Genomic DNA, 18,692 nt, shown 5'->3' with positions numbered 1-18,692 from the left:
AATGGTCTGAGTTAGACTGGGTTTAATTAGGATCTTTTCCAACTTATATATACATGGCTTTCCGTCGTATTTGTGTATCCTTATAAATACATCTTTCATTGAACAATAAGAGTGGTGACGATTATGATTTTCTTTTCCTTGAGAGTTTTCACGTTAAAGTTATTTGTTTTTTTTTTTAATAGTTCAAATTCTAGTTGTCTCATAGCAGTCTGTTCATAGAAAATTTTCTTTTTCCCAAAACAACATTTGGTCATATATTGGATTGACTTTAAGAAAATAAAAAGTGATTTTGACAAATTTTTCAAATGAAAAATCTTTTACATTCATAAAATTTCAACTTTTTTCAAGTCAGGTACATGTCTAAACTCAATTTCATTTTTCAAATAGACCTTTTCAACTTAACTTCAAATAATATTTTTTCTGTAAAATAACATATTTTTTTATGTCCAAATACCTACTTAATTTATACCCCTTGAAAAAAATGGATACATTTTGAGACATTACCAATCATTTGTCCAAGGACTTGTGCTCGAACTTCCCTTTAATTTTTACCTACGTGCCTTGGTGCTTGTGGCAGATGTTATGACCGATTAGATTTCTTTTGTTAACTAAATTTTGTTTCAAAAATCTGGTTTAGACCTCCTTTACGCCAAATACACCATAATTTTACTTTCTATAAGTGTGTGTCTATTTTCTTTCAAGATTTTGTGATCAGTGATTAGAGAAGTCAACCCCATCTCGCTAATTTAAGAAAATAAAATGAAATTCATTTCTAGTTGAGCAGACTTGTGGAATCAAGCCAAAGAACTGATTTATTAGTACTCAACCTGAAATTTGAATGTAGAGAAATTTAGGGTGTGTTGGGTATGGAGGAAAACATTTTGCAGAAAATGCTCCAATTTTCTCATGTTTGTTTGGTCAAAAATTTTGGAAAACATTTTTTTTAAAAAAACAAGTTCCTTAAAAATGGAGAAAATGACTTTCCTAATCAAAGTAGGGAAAACAAGTCCATAAGTGACATTTCACCAACTACCCAACGCACACCCCAACCACTCCCACAACCCCACTCCAACCCCCCCCCCCCTCCATTTTTTTTTTGGGTTTTCTATGACACCCCAACAACCCCTCCATAAAAAAAATTATTTATTAAAAATAGTTTTGAAAAGTTTTTTTTTATTTTCTACACCCACCCACCCACCCCGGCGCCCACACCTCTAACCCCTCCCGAATTTTCTACTTTATAATTAGTTTTACTTTTATAAGAAATTTATAAAAATGAAAAGTTTGCATGGTTAAATTTGGTGTGGGGGGGGGGGGGTGTTGGGGGTGGAGGTGGGGGTGAGGGATAGTGGGTGATGGTGGGGTATGGGGTGGGTAAGAAAAATTTCTCATTTTTTTTAATAAAAATTTTTAAAAGTAAAATAAAATATATAAAATAGAAAATTTAGGAGCGGGAGGGGTGGGTAGGATGGTTGGATGGAGCGGGGGTATGTGGGGTAGAGTTGGGTGGTGGGGGTGGGGTTGGGGTGGGTGGTGGTGTGGGGTAGGAGTGGGTGAAGATGAAGTGCGTTCGAGGATGGTGGTTGGGTCGGGGTGAGATTTCGTTGGGGGGTGGGTGTGGGGGTTGGTGTGGTATGGGGTGGTGGGGTTGGTAAGACTTGGGTGGGTATTTTCCAAAAATATTTACTACCAAGCAACCGAACATGAGAAAATAAGTAAGAAATTCACTTATTTTCCATTACCCTACCGACCATGAGAAAATAAGTAGAAATTCACTTATTTTCCAAGAACACATTTTCCGTGGAAAATATTTTCCTCCATACCGAACACACCCTTATTAGAAAAATTGAGCATTTGCGTGGACAATGTTCAGAGAAAGTCGGTGATAAAACCGATGGCGACGCCAGAAATTCAAATAAGAGAATTCCAAAAAGAATATTTCTTATGTCAGGGAGATTCGACGACGTTTATATATATGAAAAAAACTATGTTTATTCTATTTACATAGTATAAATTTTTTAATTTTGAACCCCTTGCACACCTCTGCCTCCACCCCGGATAAAACGACTCATTCGTTCTTTTGCAACTACCACTCTAAGAAGAAGAAGAAAAGATGATATATTCTGCAATGTATGTTTTCTATGGAAAATAAAGCGTTTGTAAAAGAGAAGATAGCATGTCTACATTGTGTCACTAATCACATATATATCCGGTTTTGCACCTTACACGTGTCGTTGTGCTTATTCTCCACAGTAGTTTCAAGTTGTGTACTTAATTAATACACATACAAGTGGTTTACTCCCTTTGACCCTATTTATTTTTCTTTTTAGTTCTAACCATTTGATATGCGCTGTATGTATTCTCCAGGCCGTATAAGATTCATCAAAGAGGAAGGACTCCCCATATTTTTCAGGCCGTATAAGATACACGGCCAACAATAAGGGATATGGTGGGATTAGATGGGACTCTCCAATTAAGGATGGAGAATCCCATCTAATCCCACCATATCCCTTATTGTTGGCCATGAATTTTATTTACTCTGACACTGATTTTTTTTTTTTTTTTTTAACCAACTTAAACAATTGGAAAAGAAGGCTTTGCATGATGCACGTACGAATGCAAATTATATGAGAAAATAACAAAAATTGGGTCAATTGTATTTAGGTATGTTCAAAGTAGATTCTTAAATATACTTCAAAGCAATTTTCATTCGTAACTTCATTCAGCTTGCGATTAGTGAGTACTCTTTTCCCAATTGCTCTAGGTTACGAATATTATTTTCCGGTGAAAACGGATAATCAGTTAGAGATTTGTATTTCAAGGGTTTGAAAACAAGTGAGTCATATCCAATCCCGAAAATTCTCCTTTCGAGTAGGTTTTCGTGATTACAAGAATTAGATTGAAAGAACCAAGCATAAAAAAAATAAGAAATCAAGCAAGATAAATATGTTCACAAGAGTAATCGATGTGCACAGATTTATTGTTCTTGAGAGAAAAAGTAAGGGATATGTTACAAAACATGAGATGGATGTGTCTTGGCTTACATGATAAGTTATCTATATGTAAACCAAAATGAGACTTTTATACCCTTAAAGTACGGGTGACGTGACGTGAGGTTTCCCCCAACGTTAGCATAGTCAGTGGCTTTCTGATCTAGAATCGTGGATGTGACTGGAGTTGGTGGGAGTAGGGAACAGCTGTGAGGGTTCCCCCGGTCCCCCCGAGCGTCCGGTCTCGCAGCCGATTTTTGCCCAATATAGATAGCCCCCACTTTCCAGGGTTACCCTAATCGTGAACCCGAGAAGTGGAAGAGCCCATCACTTCTAACCTTCATATGCGAAATTCTCGAATCGCCGTGGCTTACCTCATGAGCAGACATCTTGTCAGAATTTTGAATTTAATGCGCCTCTTCTCTCATTCGGTGGTGTTGTTTCCCTTCGCACACATTCTTTTCGTATCAGACACTATCCACTATGTGTTCCATTCTCAGCCTAGCCTTTTTGCGAGAGATCGAGCCTTTGAAATGATAACGGAACTAGTTCTTTGAGGTATGACTTAATGCGCCCAAAAAATATCCCCCTCCCCCCTCCACACTTAGGGTCGCGTCGCTTACCCTTCTAACTCTATAAATACCCCCAACTCTTCTGCAAGAGGTCATTTCCTTCTTGCACTTTTTCAAAGAAATCTCTTGCAACTTTTCTTTTAGGCTATTTTCCTTCTGCAAATCTTAATCACCTTCTCCCCCGACCTTTGCCATGTCTTCTGATTCATCCATTGCTGGTGGCGCCACCACCCAAGCTTGAGCGGCTGGAAACAGCGATTCCGAGGTCTCTATTCAACAAGTTCTGATCGACCGTCCTCCATTACATAAGGCATTTAAGAGAAAGACCCCAACCTCGAGTGCCGCTCCACAACAGGAAAAAATGTTTATTCCCAAAAAATGGTCGACCGATAAAGATCTGGCTGTGTGCGGTACTTCTACTGTCCCGGATCATGAGCAAAAATGACCGGCGTATGTGTATCGCACCTCCATTCACAAGAATAGCCTTAGCCAGTCATGAAGGACTGTGGTTGGCAGGATATCGAGGTGTTCCTTCTGACCAAAGAGGAGAACATTACTTCCTATCGACCCGGCTACTCTTTCGTCTATACCTATCCTTTCTCCTTAAGGATCAGTGACCACATCGATCCTGTGATTTTGGAGTTTTGCCGGAAATACCAGGTATGTTTAGCCCAGGAGGATTTTACTCTCGCCCATCCGATCCATCTCTACTCTCCGAAGATCTTAGGGCTGGGGTTCTCCTATTATTTCGGCTTGGCCAGAATGCAATAATTGCGAGCATCAGTGACGATTTTGACCAGGGATGGAAAGAGAGATACGTCATTATCGCCACTCGGTCTTAGTCAAGCCCCTGAAAGCTCCAATACCCAAAAAATGGAACCATAACTGTAAGCGCTTTTACTCTTTTTGCCTTCTCTAAGCTTTGTCTTTGCCTTTGATCGTTGATTTTATTCTCCTCAATTCTTGCAGCCGACCCGTGGACGCCGAATCTGATATCAGATCTACCGAGGTGGGTCTAAAAAATCCTTAACTTCTCCTCCCTTAACATCAGGATGTGGAAAGAAATTGTAAATAGGAACAACTGAAGGAGAAAGAACTAGGGCTGGGCATAATATGGTTCAAACCGAAAAAACCGACCGAACCGAACCGAACCGAAATTAATTTTGGTTTCGGTTTATTCGGTTCGGTTCGGTTTAAATTTATAAGATTTCAATAATTCGGTTCGGTTTTCTGTTTGTGCAAAAATTAAATCGGTTAAACCGAAAAACCGAATTTTAACAAGCCTTTTTTTCTTGAAACATATATTATACATATATATTGGGCTTCTGCCCATAAATAATAAACTAAAAGGCCCAAATCCCAATCCCAATATAAAATATTCCAATTCCAACCCAATTATAATTATTGATACGGGATCCAACAAGCAACAACTATCCTGGTTACAGCCTTTTGCATTCTGGCAATGCTATGGTAGCACTTATTCCTACTGGCTAATACGTGAAATTGATCCAGATCTTCCTTGTAATGTTTCATACTACTTGGATTTTTTGGAAGTATTTTTTGAATGTGAGTTTTGGTAGTTATAGTTTCAGCATGCAGCGATGATACTATCAGTTTATTTCTTTTCACATTTGTGTACTTGTTTAAGATTCTACTTGTTGCCTTTTAATCATTGATTTGATGGTTTAATTGGGTTTTCCTATTTCAATGTTTATTTCTTGGGCTACTGTTTATACTTTTGCCTTCATGGTTGACATTACAATATTAAGAACTTCGTGTAGCTAAAGATTGGACAGAGAGAAGATAATAGAATGGTTGTCATTTGGTTTCTGTTAAATTGACGCTTAACCATGTCATCCATATCTAAACCGAAAAAACCGAACTGAACTTGCAAAAACCGAATCGAACCGAAGTTATTTCAGTTCGGTTTCGGTTCCTATTTTTTACAAACTGAAAACCGAAAAACCGAACCGACCGAACGCCCAGCCATAGAAAGAACCGCGGGCTGCCCAAGGGGTCTGTGGTACATCCTTTGGCCGATGTGTCCGAGGATCCGACCGCAGCCATCCAACAAGTGCTACAACTTGCTTCACCATCCATTCAGGGGTAATAAAATGCTCTCATAAATCGAGCGAAGAGGGCGTCTTCAGGTTCTGCTCCCTCGATCAAAGGGAGCAAGCAAGCTGATGCCGGCCGGGATAGTCCGAGTTCAACTTTAGGGACCCCAGCCACCCCCAAGTGGAAATAGACTTGGAAGTCGATACTAGCAAAGAGGAGGCGGACCCGACTCTGGAACTCGTCCGTAAAAGAAAGGCCTCTTAAGAAGCTACTGCCGAGGCTCTTTTCGGGGAGATAGAACTAGCCCCGATGATAGGCTCTGTGTGTCGGCCCTCCTTTGTTCCCTCTAATGTCCGAAGCGGGATTTGGGCTCGACCCCTGTCTCATCTCTTATTCATCTTCTCAGAGCCCCCTCCCCCCCCCCCCCCCCACCCCATCGGTTCCCCATAGGTAAGATCCTCAATCTAGGGCTTGGCCCATAAGAGGAGCTCTGGTGATGCCCAAAGAGCCCCGGGAAGAGTTCTGGTGAACACCTTCCCGAGCCCACTAATACTTTCGCCAAGTCTCTATGTCAGTTCCCTGAGAATGTAACTTTCTTTCCTTACCTATGGGAGTTGCGAATTATATGAGGTAGTTGGCCACAAAAAAAGGATAGGAGGAAGATGGACGCCGTGTCAGTAGATCACCTCCTGAATGATGGTGCTCATATGGCCGCACACGTATGTGGTGATTTCTCTTTTCGTTTTTTTAGACTTTATGCAGCTTCCAACACCATCCCATGACTTTCGATTTTCCATTTTTCTTTTCAGGCCAGCCTTTTGACAATAGAGGTCCTTTAGTGCGAACTTATCGAGGAGAAGGGAAGGTTGGATGAGATCCAAAGGCTGCAGGAGCATATTCCCAATCTAGATGTCAAGTTAGTGTTGGTCGAGGAGTTAGAGACAAAGCTAGCTCAGTTGGAGCAAGAGAGAAAAATCCATAACAAGGAGGCTGCCAAGTTTCACTCCGATCTGCAGAAGAAATGGGATGATCACCAGAAGCATTTCACAAGTCTTGTTCAGAGGGAGTCTGGATTGACGGAGAAAGTTCGGACCCTAGAGGTGGAGTTGGAGAAAAGGGTCCAAGGAAAGGGCGTAGCTGAAAGGACCATAGCTGATCTGGAGGAAGGGCTAGAGGCTTAGAAGGCCCAGAACAAGACACAGTTTGAGGACAACAAATGCCTCTCTCAAACTAATGCCAATCTGCGTGGTACCATTGACAATCAATGGCTGAGTATTTCTGAGAAAGATGCCCAGATGCAGGATCTGAAGAGGTAATTTGTCCTGAAGAAGGCTTATGCTACATTCCGTGCTAGCAGACTTGCGCTTGAAGAGGTTCGGGACGGATCAGATGACATTGATGCCAAAATTATTGCTACCCTGTCCGTCGAAGAGATTGCAATCAGAGCGTTGCCTGCTCAGCCTTCAGCCAATAACGTAGATCAAGCATCCAATGATGAGGGGTGGTCTTCAGATGACCGGTATAAGGAAGAGGCTCCGGAAGAGGTTGGAGAGCAAACTCCAGGATTTTTTTGCAGAAGATAGCCCGGAGAGGCCGAAGGCCGCTCCTATCGCTGAAGGTCCTTCTACCCCTAACATTATTTCTCCCAATCCCGCAACCCCTTTTCCTAATGAGTCGATCAAGGCCGACCCTTCATATGATGCCACCAAGCCCTGATCCAGTGTTCCGTCTCCCCAGGCCAGGTTGAATATGTTTTTTGACTTTGCTTTGTAAAAATTTGCTCGGCGTTGGATGATAAATGTATTTGTTTCGTTCCTTTCTTGCTTTATGTCATCTATTCTTGCTTGCGTTCCAATTGTTAAGTTATTCCTATCGGTTTCATTCGTTATTGCATATAGATTTTATTGAGTTCACTTTTGTTGGTATTAATTGTGGGCCGGATGTCATGTTTATCCGTCCTTTTGAAAGGGAGCATTTCATTGTAAGGATCCATCCACCCTAAGATCCTTTTATTGGAATCGTGCTCTATTTTTATTTCGGACGCATGTGTTTAGGAGTTTTGATTGCTTTATCTCATGTGTTTGGTATTGCGTGCAATCGCTTCTCCCAATCCGACAATGTTGCTTCCGACCGCGTATTTTATGATCAGGTATCATTTCGATTCATAATAAAATGAGGGGGCCCTATTATTTTTTTATGCTGATGAGGAGGACATCTCGACCTTATGTTTTTGGCATAAGGTTTATGATTCCTTCATGCTCGTTGGCCTGCAGGCCGTACCATGTGTTTCGTGGGATGTATTCGAATCCGGGAGGATTCGTTCGTACCAACAAATTCAAAATGCAACAGCGTTGGTTCAAATTTCTTTCATTCATAAAAAATGGGGCACGTAGCCAGTTTATGTTTACATTGCTGATCAAAGAAAATAACTGATGGCTTTAGGTCATGTGGACCGAGCTTCTATCTTAATAAAAGCAGACTCTTGATCGTGTTAGAAGTCAGGGCGTGCTACCCACTGACAATAGTTCACGACTTTCGTTAGTATGGCTAACAATAGTTCATGAGTTTGAGTAGTGCGGAAAGAGCTTCCGGCTTATGATCGCTGAAGTTTAACCATGTTTGCAAGGGTAATATGTTTTTCGATTGGTCCCTCATTAAAAACCTTGCCGGTAAAAAATCTTTTATGAAAAACTCAATTAAGGAAAATAATGCAACACGTATTTTCAAATTCCTGTCTGTTTCGGCTGGGGTCAATATTTCTTTCGACCAGTCCCAGTCTCAGTCCTAGTCTCGCTCCTGCAAAAAAAAAAAATGATTAAAAGGAAAAGAAACAAGTAAAGGATAAACTAGGGGTTCATACCTAGGGTCATCTGGACAGTACTTCCGTAATGAAATTATTTCCAAATTCGAGCCAGCGCTGCGTGCTCATGGGCTAGTAAGATTGATACACCAAGTCGTATTCACTAGGGTTGGGCATAAATACCGAAAACCGAAAAACCGACCGAACCGAACTGAAACTTCAACAAACCGAACCGAACCGAACCGACCTAGTTTGGTTCGGTGTTTGGTGTCCATCGTCAAAAAACCGAAATCAAAATAGCCGAACCGAAAAACCGAACGCGCACCGAAATTTAATACATTACTCAAAAAAATTAAAATAGTCTAGGCCAATTAAGTTTAAAACAAAAAAAAAACCCAATTGTAATAAGTCCTCTTTTGCATTTGTATCCCTAATTTTCCACTTCAATTGAAAAAATCAAATATCCTTAACAAAGAAAGGTAACTAGGATGTCTCTTTAGGATTAATGTATGTCCTTTATGTGTTTTCTTAATTATTCTTACTTTATGTATATAACACCTAGTAATCCTATGTCATAATTATAGTTTTCTGTTCTTGTGTATCCTGTTTGTTTAATTTTGATTTCAATTTATCAGTTTTATGTTTTATTGCTTTTGAGAATATGAATTAGTGTCAATGGAATCGCTTCTAATATTATATTAAAAAAAATGAATTGAAAAAATCGAAACTGAACCAAACCGAACTTTAAAAAATCGAAACCGAAAGAACCGAACCGAACTAGTTTGGTTTGGTGTTTGGTGTCCACCTTCAAAAAATCGAACCCGAAATAGCCAAACCGAATTTTGATAAAACTGAACCGAAAAACTAAACGCTCACCCCTGGTATTCACTCATTTCTACCGACCACTTAGATAGCCAACTAGTGAGGTTTTCACTTTGCAAGGTCGCCTGCAGGAGGGCAGTGGTAATTATTGTCACTAGGTAACATTGGAAGTATGGGCTCAGCTTCAGGGTAGCCGTAACCAATGCCAAGTTCAACTTTTACAAGGTTGAATACCGAGATTCTGACCCCGTCAAAGTGTTGCTGGCGTACTAGATTGGGAGTTGGTTTCTCCATCCTTTCGTACCAATGCTATGTTGACCGAGACCGACGAGACCATCAAATATGCGAACAAGCGCTCACCTTTTTTCAGCTTAGCCATTATGTGAGAGTCGGCCGATATTTCTTGAGATCTTCTAAGATTTGGATGCACTTCAAAGTCCACTTAAATCCATTTCCCTTCTTCATTAGGTTGAAAAACTCATGGCATCGATCCGAGGACCGGGAGATGCATTTCTTCCGTGCTGCGCCCCTCCTGGTCAATCCCTGTATTGCTTTGACGTTACCCAGTTCCTCTGACATTTCTTGAATGGCCTTGACCTTGTGTCCAGGTTTATCTCGATACCCCGGCCGAAAACGAAATAGCTTAGGAATTTCCCTAATCGTATCTCGAAGGCGCACTTTTCCTGGTTGAACTTCATATCGTATCTATGGAGTATATCAAAGGTCTCATGTAGGGCTGACAAATAAGTATCTGCCATTTCGAACTTGACTAGCATGTCATCAATGTAAACTTCCATGGTCTTGCCGATCTGCTTTTCGAATATTTTGTTCACCAGCCTTTAATACGTTTCCCCTGCATTCTTGAGTCCAAAAGGCATGACATTATAATAGAAATTACCGTGATTGGTCATAAAACACGTTTTCTCTTGATCTTCTAGATGCAAGCTGATCTGGTTGTAACCGGAATATGTGTCCATAAACCTGAGCAATTCGTGCCCCGCTGTGGTGTCGATCGTCGGATCGATATGCGGCAGTGCGAAGGAAACTTTTGGGCAGGCCTCGTCCAGATCCTTGAAATCCATACACATACTGAATTTGTTGAGCTTCTTGGGGATCACCACCACCACCACATTTTCTAGCCAATCCGAGTTTTCCACCCTTCGAACTGATACTATGTTAAGTAATCGTGTTACTTCTTCTTGGACGAACTGGTCCTTACAGGTGATATTGGCCGCGTCCTTTGTCTAACCGGAGGGTGATGCGGATCGAAACTTAACCGATGCGTGACCACTTTTGGGGGATCCCTTTTATGTCCAGGTGTGACAAAGCAAAGTAGTAAAAATTAGTCTTTAAATAAGTTAAAAAATCATTCCTGTGGTCAGGCGGAAGCTCCGAGCCCAGGTGTACCTGCTTTTCGGGATTGCTTTTGAAAAGTGTCGTGCGTTCTAATTCCTCCACCGTGGAGTCTATGAGGTTTTTGTCAATCGGGATGACAAATTTTTCATGGACGGGCTGTTCTCGATACTCTCCCCCGGATATTGCTTTTCCCGCGTATTGCTCTTTCTTTTCCCTGGCTTCGTCATCGAATCTCGATACTTGTAATTACTATTTGGAGATTTTGTCCTTCTTAGCTGCCGTTACTGCCATGGTTTCCATTTCACTGGTTGCGCCTTGGTCTCCTTTGATTTCCTCTATCTCCCAAGGAGTAGGGAACTTGACCTTTTGATGAAAAGTAGAAGGGACCGCCCGTATTGAATGGATCCACGACCTTCCTAGTATGACATTATAAGACATATCACTGCTTATAATGTCGAAGGTCGTGTCCTATTCTATGCCATCGGCGTGAATCGGTAGCTCAATATCCTCCCGGGGTCAATTCACTCGCCATATTAAACCCGACCAACATTTGGGTTTGGATTATTGTTTCGTCTACCTCCATTTCCTTCAGAACACGTTGCTGGATAATGTTTGCTGAACTTCCTAGATCAATCAATACACGCTTAATAAAAGAATTTTTAATTTGAATAGATATTACCAGGGTATCATTATGAAGAGGAATGAGTCTCGTACGGTCACTGTCGATAAAAGACATGTTTGCTCTCAGTGAGGCCCCAGTTATAACTCTTAGTTGTAAATGAAATTTTGGATTTTCGGAGCATTCTGTAAGTTATATTGTTCACCATCCCCCCCCCCCCCCTCTATATTAATAGTGTGAGCAGGCTGGGCGCCTTGTCCGGCTTCTGCCCATGATTCCTGCTTAAGTTGAGTTTGGCCCGGTCACAGATATACTCCTTGAGATGCCCGACTTGCAGAAGTTGGGCCATATCGACCCTTAGGTTTATGCAATCCTCTGTGGTATGCCCGTGGATGCTATGGAAGTGACACCACAAGCCGATGTTCCTTTTATCCGGGTTGGCCCGGATCTCCTTTAGGAACCTATCCTCCTTCATCGTTCTCATTAATGCAACAAGCTCCTTAGCGTTTATGCTGAAATTATGATTTGAGAACTTCGGGGGTCCATCCCCTTTTGATGTCGATCTCAAAGGGCGCAAGACACCTCTGCTGAGGAGGCCCCGGCCATTCCCGTGGCTTCCCTTGTTCAAATTTTGGCCTGAAGACCTGCGGGCTTTATACGGCTCAAACCGTCCCTGATGAATTGCGACGTTTGTTTCTAAACCCGGGTCTGGTCTCTTTCCAAGGCGGCTGCCTACTTTTATCATAACTGTCGCCTTTTAATCTTCTTCAATGCGCATTTTGGTTGTATATCTAAGGTTTATTTCGCTCCATGTTTTAGTCGGAAATTCCCTCAAACTTTATTTTAATTTCTTGGACACATCTGAGCTTCTTAGGTTTAAACTATCCGCGAAGGCGGCTGCAGCCCAGTCCTCCGGGATAACTAGTAACAACATTCTCTCCCTTTGAAACCTGTCCGAACCCAAATCCGTGCTTTATAGCGAACACGTCCTGCTTGTGTTTCGACCCTTCGTGGTCCCGCGTGGGCTTTGACGAATGCATCTGCAAGAGTAGCAAAATAGTCAATAGAATTTTCTGATAAATGAGAATACTAGGAGAGTGCTCCCTTTATGAGTGCCTAATTAAATTTCTTCAGCATGACTGAGTCGATCTCTTGCTGCTTGAGTTCGTGCCCAGTGATGGTTGCTTTGCTTTAAATGTTGTTATATGCTCTTCAGGATCAGTGGTCCCATCGTATTTGGGCATGTCCGATATTTTGAATTTTCTGGGAATGGGTACAAGGGTTGCGCTCTCTGGGTACCGCAGTATACCATACTTTCTAGCTCCCGCGCCTTTTATCACAGATGGGGCTCCTGGGATTTGGCTCATTCATTTTCCTTTCGACCCTAAGGAGCCCCTCGGTAAATGCATCCAACCGTTCTTTCGCCGGTTTGTACTTTTTAGTTTGTGGCGATGTAGGGAATTTATCCGCGTCCTGATTTGACGCCGGAGTCCCTGCCCTGGAGTGTTTAGCCATGGTAGTCATGGCCCTTTCCATGCGTTGCATCCTCTTATCCTGTGCCTTGAGCGTGGCCATTAATACGTCACTCGTCAAGGAACCCGCCTTTTGAGCAGTTTTTTGCCCGTTAAGTTGAGATTGCGCTCGACCCGGTCTTCGAAACATGCGCTTGTGTGGTTGCTTTGCTTTGTCGACGTTTGAGACGTCTCTGCTTCGCTCCTAGCCAAGCTGTCTACGGGGTGTCCCATCTTTACTGCCTGTATGCTTCCTAATGAGTTCCTTGCCGTGCTCCTACACTTGTACCTCCACCAGGTCCTTCATGCCCCTCACTAACATCTGCACATCCTCGAGCTCCGAAATATTAGTTGAACTACCACTCACCTCAGACATGTCTATCTGCGTATAATGGCTTTACTAGAGTTCTTGGAAGAAGAATTTCTGCTGCGAATCAGGATAACTTAACTGTCTATCCCCACAGACGGCGCCAAATTGTTTTTCAGTGAAACCGGATAATCAGTTAGAGATTTGTATTTCAAAGGTTTGAAGACAAGTGGGTCGTATCCAATCTCGAAAACTGTCCTTTCGAGTAGGTTTTCGTGGTTACAAGAATTAGATTGAAAGAACCAAGCATAAAAAAATAAGAAATCAAGCAAGATAAATATGTTCACAAGAGTAATCGATGTGCCCAGATCTATTGTTCTTGAGAGAAAAAGTAAGGGATATGTTACAAGAGATGAGATGGATGTGTCTTGGCTTACATGATGAGATGGATGTGTCTTGGCTTACATGATAAGCTATCTATATGTAAACCAAAATGAGACTTTTCTACCCTTAAAGTACGGGTGACGTGACGTGAGGTTGCCCCCAACGTTACCATAGTCAGTGGCTCTCTGATCTAGAATCGTGGATGTGACTGGAGTTAGTGGGAGCGAGGAACAGCTGTGAGGGTCCCCCGATCCCCCCGAGCGTCCGGTCCCGCAGGTGACCGGGGCCCTTTTTTGCCCCATACAAATGTCTTCCACATCAATCATATATTTTTCACATTTGTTTTCATGTTGTCACGTTTCAAGATCTTTTATATCTGTTTGATTCATGATGTAACATATACGATATTTTTTCAGTCATAATTACATTTTGTTACATCCAATGTCGTATAACTAGAGCCAGTCGGTGTGGAGGCACATTAAGTAAATTATATAACTTCCACTGTTCCACAGTAAACTTGCTGAAAAATAGGCGTATGGTCTTCTTTTGGAAATCATGAGCGAGAATTATATTCTTCTTTTGGAAATCATGAGCGAGAATTATACTTAATTGGTAAAAAATTACTCATATTCAGTACTCCTCCGTTCCATACTACTTGAATACCTTACTGAAAATATATATTTCAAATTACATGTTCATTTATAAAACTAAGATAAAATTAATTAAATATTTCCCATCTTACCCTCAGTATTAAATGTTCTTGAAAATAGTCAATGTTGATTAAAATGTATTTATTGGAAAGAGATAGTGGTAAGGTAGTAAAAATATAACTTTTATTTATAATTTTTTAAAGAGCGTGCAAAAGGAAAAGTGACCAGGTAATACAAAACGGAGGGAGTATTTATCAAATTAATAAGTACATAACATGTGTTTGAAGGAAACTTTGTATTTGCACATACATATATGTCACTTAACCATGATTAGTTAATGTATAGCTTCACTTTATTAAATCACTTAAAAATAATGTGTTAAATTGATTTGATATTATTTGATGCCTTCGATAAGTATTTATCATTATAACTTTGTCAAATAATGTTTAGAAGAATTGAAAAGCATCAAATTTAGTTGGATTTTGGTCATATTTCTTCCAACCAATCCCTTTTAGTTTAGACGTTGTCGTCATTAATCGCTTTTAGTTTAGACGTTGTCGTCATTTACTCGCTTTAAGAGTCTAATAAATGGGGTTGTGAATAGGAAATCGTTCACGTAACTCTGTTTGGATGCTCGTTACTCATGGTTTCATAATGTACGTATTGTATAGTATATGTTATATTGTATGATACTGTGTTAATGAATACAATATTTGGATAGACTTTGACATTTGTTGTGGTTTAATAATATTTTTATAAGTAACCATACAAAAATCATCAAATTTGTGATTACAAAAAATTAAGTTTTTTCATGGTTATATAATAACGGATTTACAACACCATACAATATAATTTTAAGAATGATAGAAACAAGCATATATCAATCTATATATAATCTAAAGCTAGGCATAGTTAAGGCGATGTGACACCTCTCTGTGGCCTCCATTAGTATTTATCTTTTTTCTCAAATTTTTGAGTTTTGTCTCTTCATTCTTTATCTTACTAAATAAAATAAAATATTAAAGGTTCATAACCAACATGTAATAAAGACTCACCCACCATTCAGTAGCATTTATTGTCATTACTTCCTTTATAATTATCGTAATTACATTGTATTAAATCTATGTCTATATATAATATAAAGCTAGGTATCAGAGCAGTGACATGACACTTCTCTTTGGCCAAGGATCCTATTTATTTATTAATCATTTTTTTAAAAATTTCCCCAACATTTTTATTCACTTATTATTATTCTACAAAAGTAATTGTGTCAATTACAACTCCTCTATTCATTTATATTATTTAATGTTCATATTTAATTGTCTCAAAATTTACTGTTCCACTCAATCCTATTCTTTAATATAAAAAGAATATTAAAAGTTTCAATATTTACTACTCCAACCTTTCAAGAGATTAAATCTTTTGGAGAGTTTTCAAGAAGTTTACAAAGCTTCATTTTTTTGGTTTTTGCACATTTTTGACTTATATATTATTTTTCCTATGATGATAATGGTGTATTAATTATTAAATTCATTATCATCTTTTTCCTCTCTATAAAGCTCAAATTCAATCTCTTTAGGTCGGATATTTTATCAAAACATAGATCATTTTCTTTTCTTTTTCTTTTTTCTGAGTTTTGAAATGCTGAAAGTTGCGATGTCAACTTTTTTTTTTCTTTCTATTTTGTTGATCTTAGTTGAAGATATAGTACTTTTGAATTGTGTTTGAAGCTTTTTTTTTTTTTTTTTTTTGTCTCATTGATTTTAGTTTATGTTTTTTTGTCAGGCTGTTTAGTGTGTGTAGTTGCAGGCTTGCAGCATTTGAATTATTTTATTTTATGGGGATATTGTTAAGTCGTCTTTTAATTGGTATTTCCTATAGCAATTGTGATTTAGAGGTCGTTTAAAGTCATCAGAGATGGTAATTGATACATTATTACTTTTTTGATAAAGTTTTGATTGATCAAAATACTATATGAGCCTACAAATTATCTCTCTTTTGACTAGGAAAAATAGGTTTACGCCTACAAACGTTAGATAATTTATGTTTTATTAATTTTCTGTACATCTAAATCATATACGAAAATTCAAGCACAAAAAAAAGTCTTTCTAGCTTCAACTATCTCCTTGTCCATTTCTTTATTCTTCTCTTTTCTTCCTTAGTTGTCAAATAGATTCAACATAACTTTTTCTTTAGTTTTGTTTATTATTTTTCTTCTAATTTGTGTGAGGACTCACCAAATCTCTTAATTACAAGCATATTTGATAGAATTTTAGAAGTACGAATGGTAATATGTTGACGTTGTACAACTATCACTTGAATTTTGTTTTATTTTTCTAAATTTTCAAAAATATGCTATACAAAAAAGAGTGATTTTTTCTTTTAGTGTTTTACTTGCATAAATTATTTTATGAATGATATTAATAGACGAGAATGCAGCTTCATGATTCTTTTACTTCTATTCCGATTACATTTAATAAAAAAATTAATTTATAAATTTATTAATAATGTTTTTTGTGAAGTAACCGTGCGAAACGCGGCCAAATTCACTAGTGAAAACAATACAATAATGGCCCACGGGAAACAACCATCCAAACAGGGGTAAATCTCCTTTGTTGACTAATAATTTGTGAAATATGCACTTCAATAATTGCTTCATGTTAAGTCTTGAGTGGGCAAGTCGTCACTCAATCCTCCTTTTGATTAGACACATGTTTTGATGAAGCCATATCTATGGTTAGCGAATAAAATATACTCCATAATCCATGAGATTTTATTAGCATCTTGAAATTGGAGGAAATATTCTTCACGCCATCGACTCTTTAGGCCTCCACCTTTGCTTCTCTAAATTGACTCTTTTACACGTTGCCGATTCTTCTTGTGTTAATGTATTTATCCTGCTATAAAAATGGATTTAACTTATACATTGAAAGTGTAACAAATTTTACAAAATCAAGAAGCTGGTCTATCGCGTCTGAGCTTTTCTTATTCTTTTCTTTTTCAACACAAGAATAGGAATTTTGGGTTGAGGGTTGGTCCTTTAATCATTGGCTACCTGGGGTTTTCCTTTGGTCTTTTCTATTTCTCAAATATTTTTTATTGTCACATTAGGGATTAGGATACGGAAGGAGACGGTAAGAATTGACCTCTAACTTATCGTGTGAAAAATTTCCACCGATATCACTAGACTATATATTTTGATAGTGATTTTTTTTATTCATCATAATGATGTCATTGTTTTGTTCTGGGCGTGTACGAAATCACACTCTCAAATATTTTGTCTAACTACATAGTTTACTCGTCACAATTTTTTTTTTCCTACAAAACAATCTTAGTTATTCGTATAATGGAAAAGGAAAGTTATATAAGTTCATGACTTTCTTGCGCGGATTTCCCTCCAAAGGTGTTGGTCTTTAATTTTTGCCCCTCAAATTGCTGGTCTTTAATTTTTCCCCTTCGCCTAAAAAGTGGCCGAGAATACCTCAAGGTTCTAATTTCGAATCTCAGCTTCGCGAAAGGCCTGCCTTTAAGTCAGAATTTAGTTATGCCTTAAGGCATAACCTTTGGCATAGCTTTTGCAAAACCTTTGCCTTAGGATTTTTTTTTTGACTGACCTGGGGTTCGAACCAAGAACCTCGGGATATTTTCGGCCAATTTTTTAGACGAAGGGAAAAAATTAAAGATTTTCAATTTGATGGGCAAAATTAAATACCAGTACCCCAAATTAAGGGCAATTGTATGAATTGCCCCCAAGTTCATTTGGTCGTCGATTGAGCGCACCGAATCTTACAGATTTGGGTCAGTAAGGCCCCAGTGGGCTAAGACTAAAGCAACTTTTCCCTCTTTTAGGATCGCTATTTAAAAGATATCGAGCAATTGTAAAATACTCAATCTGTTTCAATTTATGTGAACCTATTACTATTTGGGGAGTCTACAAGGTGGCTCTTTGACCGTGTTTTTCTTACATTTTTTTCTTAATTATTTAGATTTTAAATTATCATGACTTATTGTACTTTTTATGTAGTTTCTAAATATATAAATTTTATTATTACAAACTTGAAAAATCAATGGCGAAATTTACGGTCAAAGTTATAAAATTTAACTCCCGTACTCCGAAAAGGTTCACAAAAATTGAAACGGAGGGAGTGTAAACTAGAGCCTCTATTGTCTAAGATGCATTATTTTTCTTAGGTTCAAACTTTGGGACACGTTTACGTTGTTCAAGTAGCTACATTTCTAGTCAAGTTTACCATCAATGGAATTTCAATCTCAATTTTGTCTAATTTTTCAATTTATTAATCCACTTTTCATGATTAGACTTGTAATTATTTTAAATAACCTGACAGTAAACTCAAAACTTAAATTTAAAAGATAAAAGTTACAGCAAAAGTTGTAGTCTTATGTTTAATCAGTCTGTCATCGATCAAAGCTACCTACCAGCAAAATACTCCTAGCGGCGCCACTGCGCCGAACCGCAAACAATTTTTGTACTATTAGTTATGATGACATCCTCTTATGTGGCATTTACAGAACAAATCCTGCAACATAGGCCCATTTCTTTCTTCAATATGGGTTTGTCCAAGTCGATTGAAATAAGTAATTGAGGCACTATTTTGTACAAGT

The sequence above is a fragment of the Lycium barbarum genome, chromosome 12 (genome assembly GCF_019175385.1).
Source record: "Lycium barbarum isolate Lr01 chromosome 12, ASM1917538v2, whole genome shotgun sequence".
In the NCBI taxonomy this organism is placed as follows: domain Eukaryota; kingdom Viridiplantae; phylum Streptophyta; class Magnoliopsida; order Solanales; family Solanaceae; genus Lycium; species Lycium barbarum.
Note: the sequence above shows the minus strand (reverse complement) of the source record.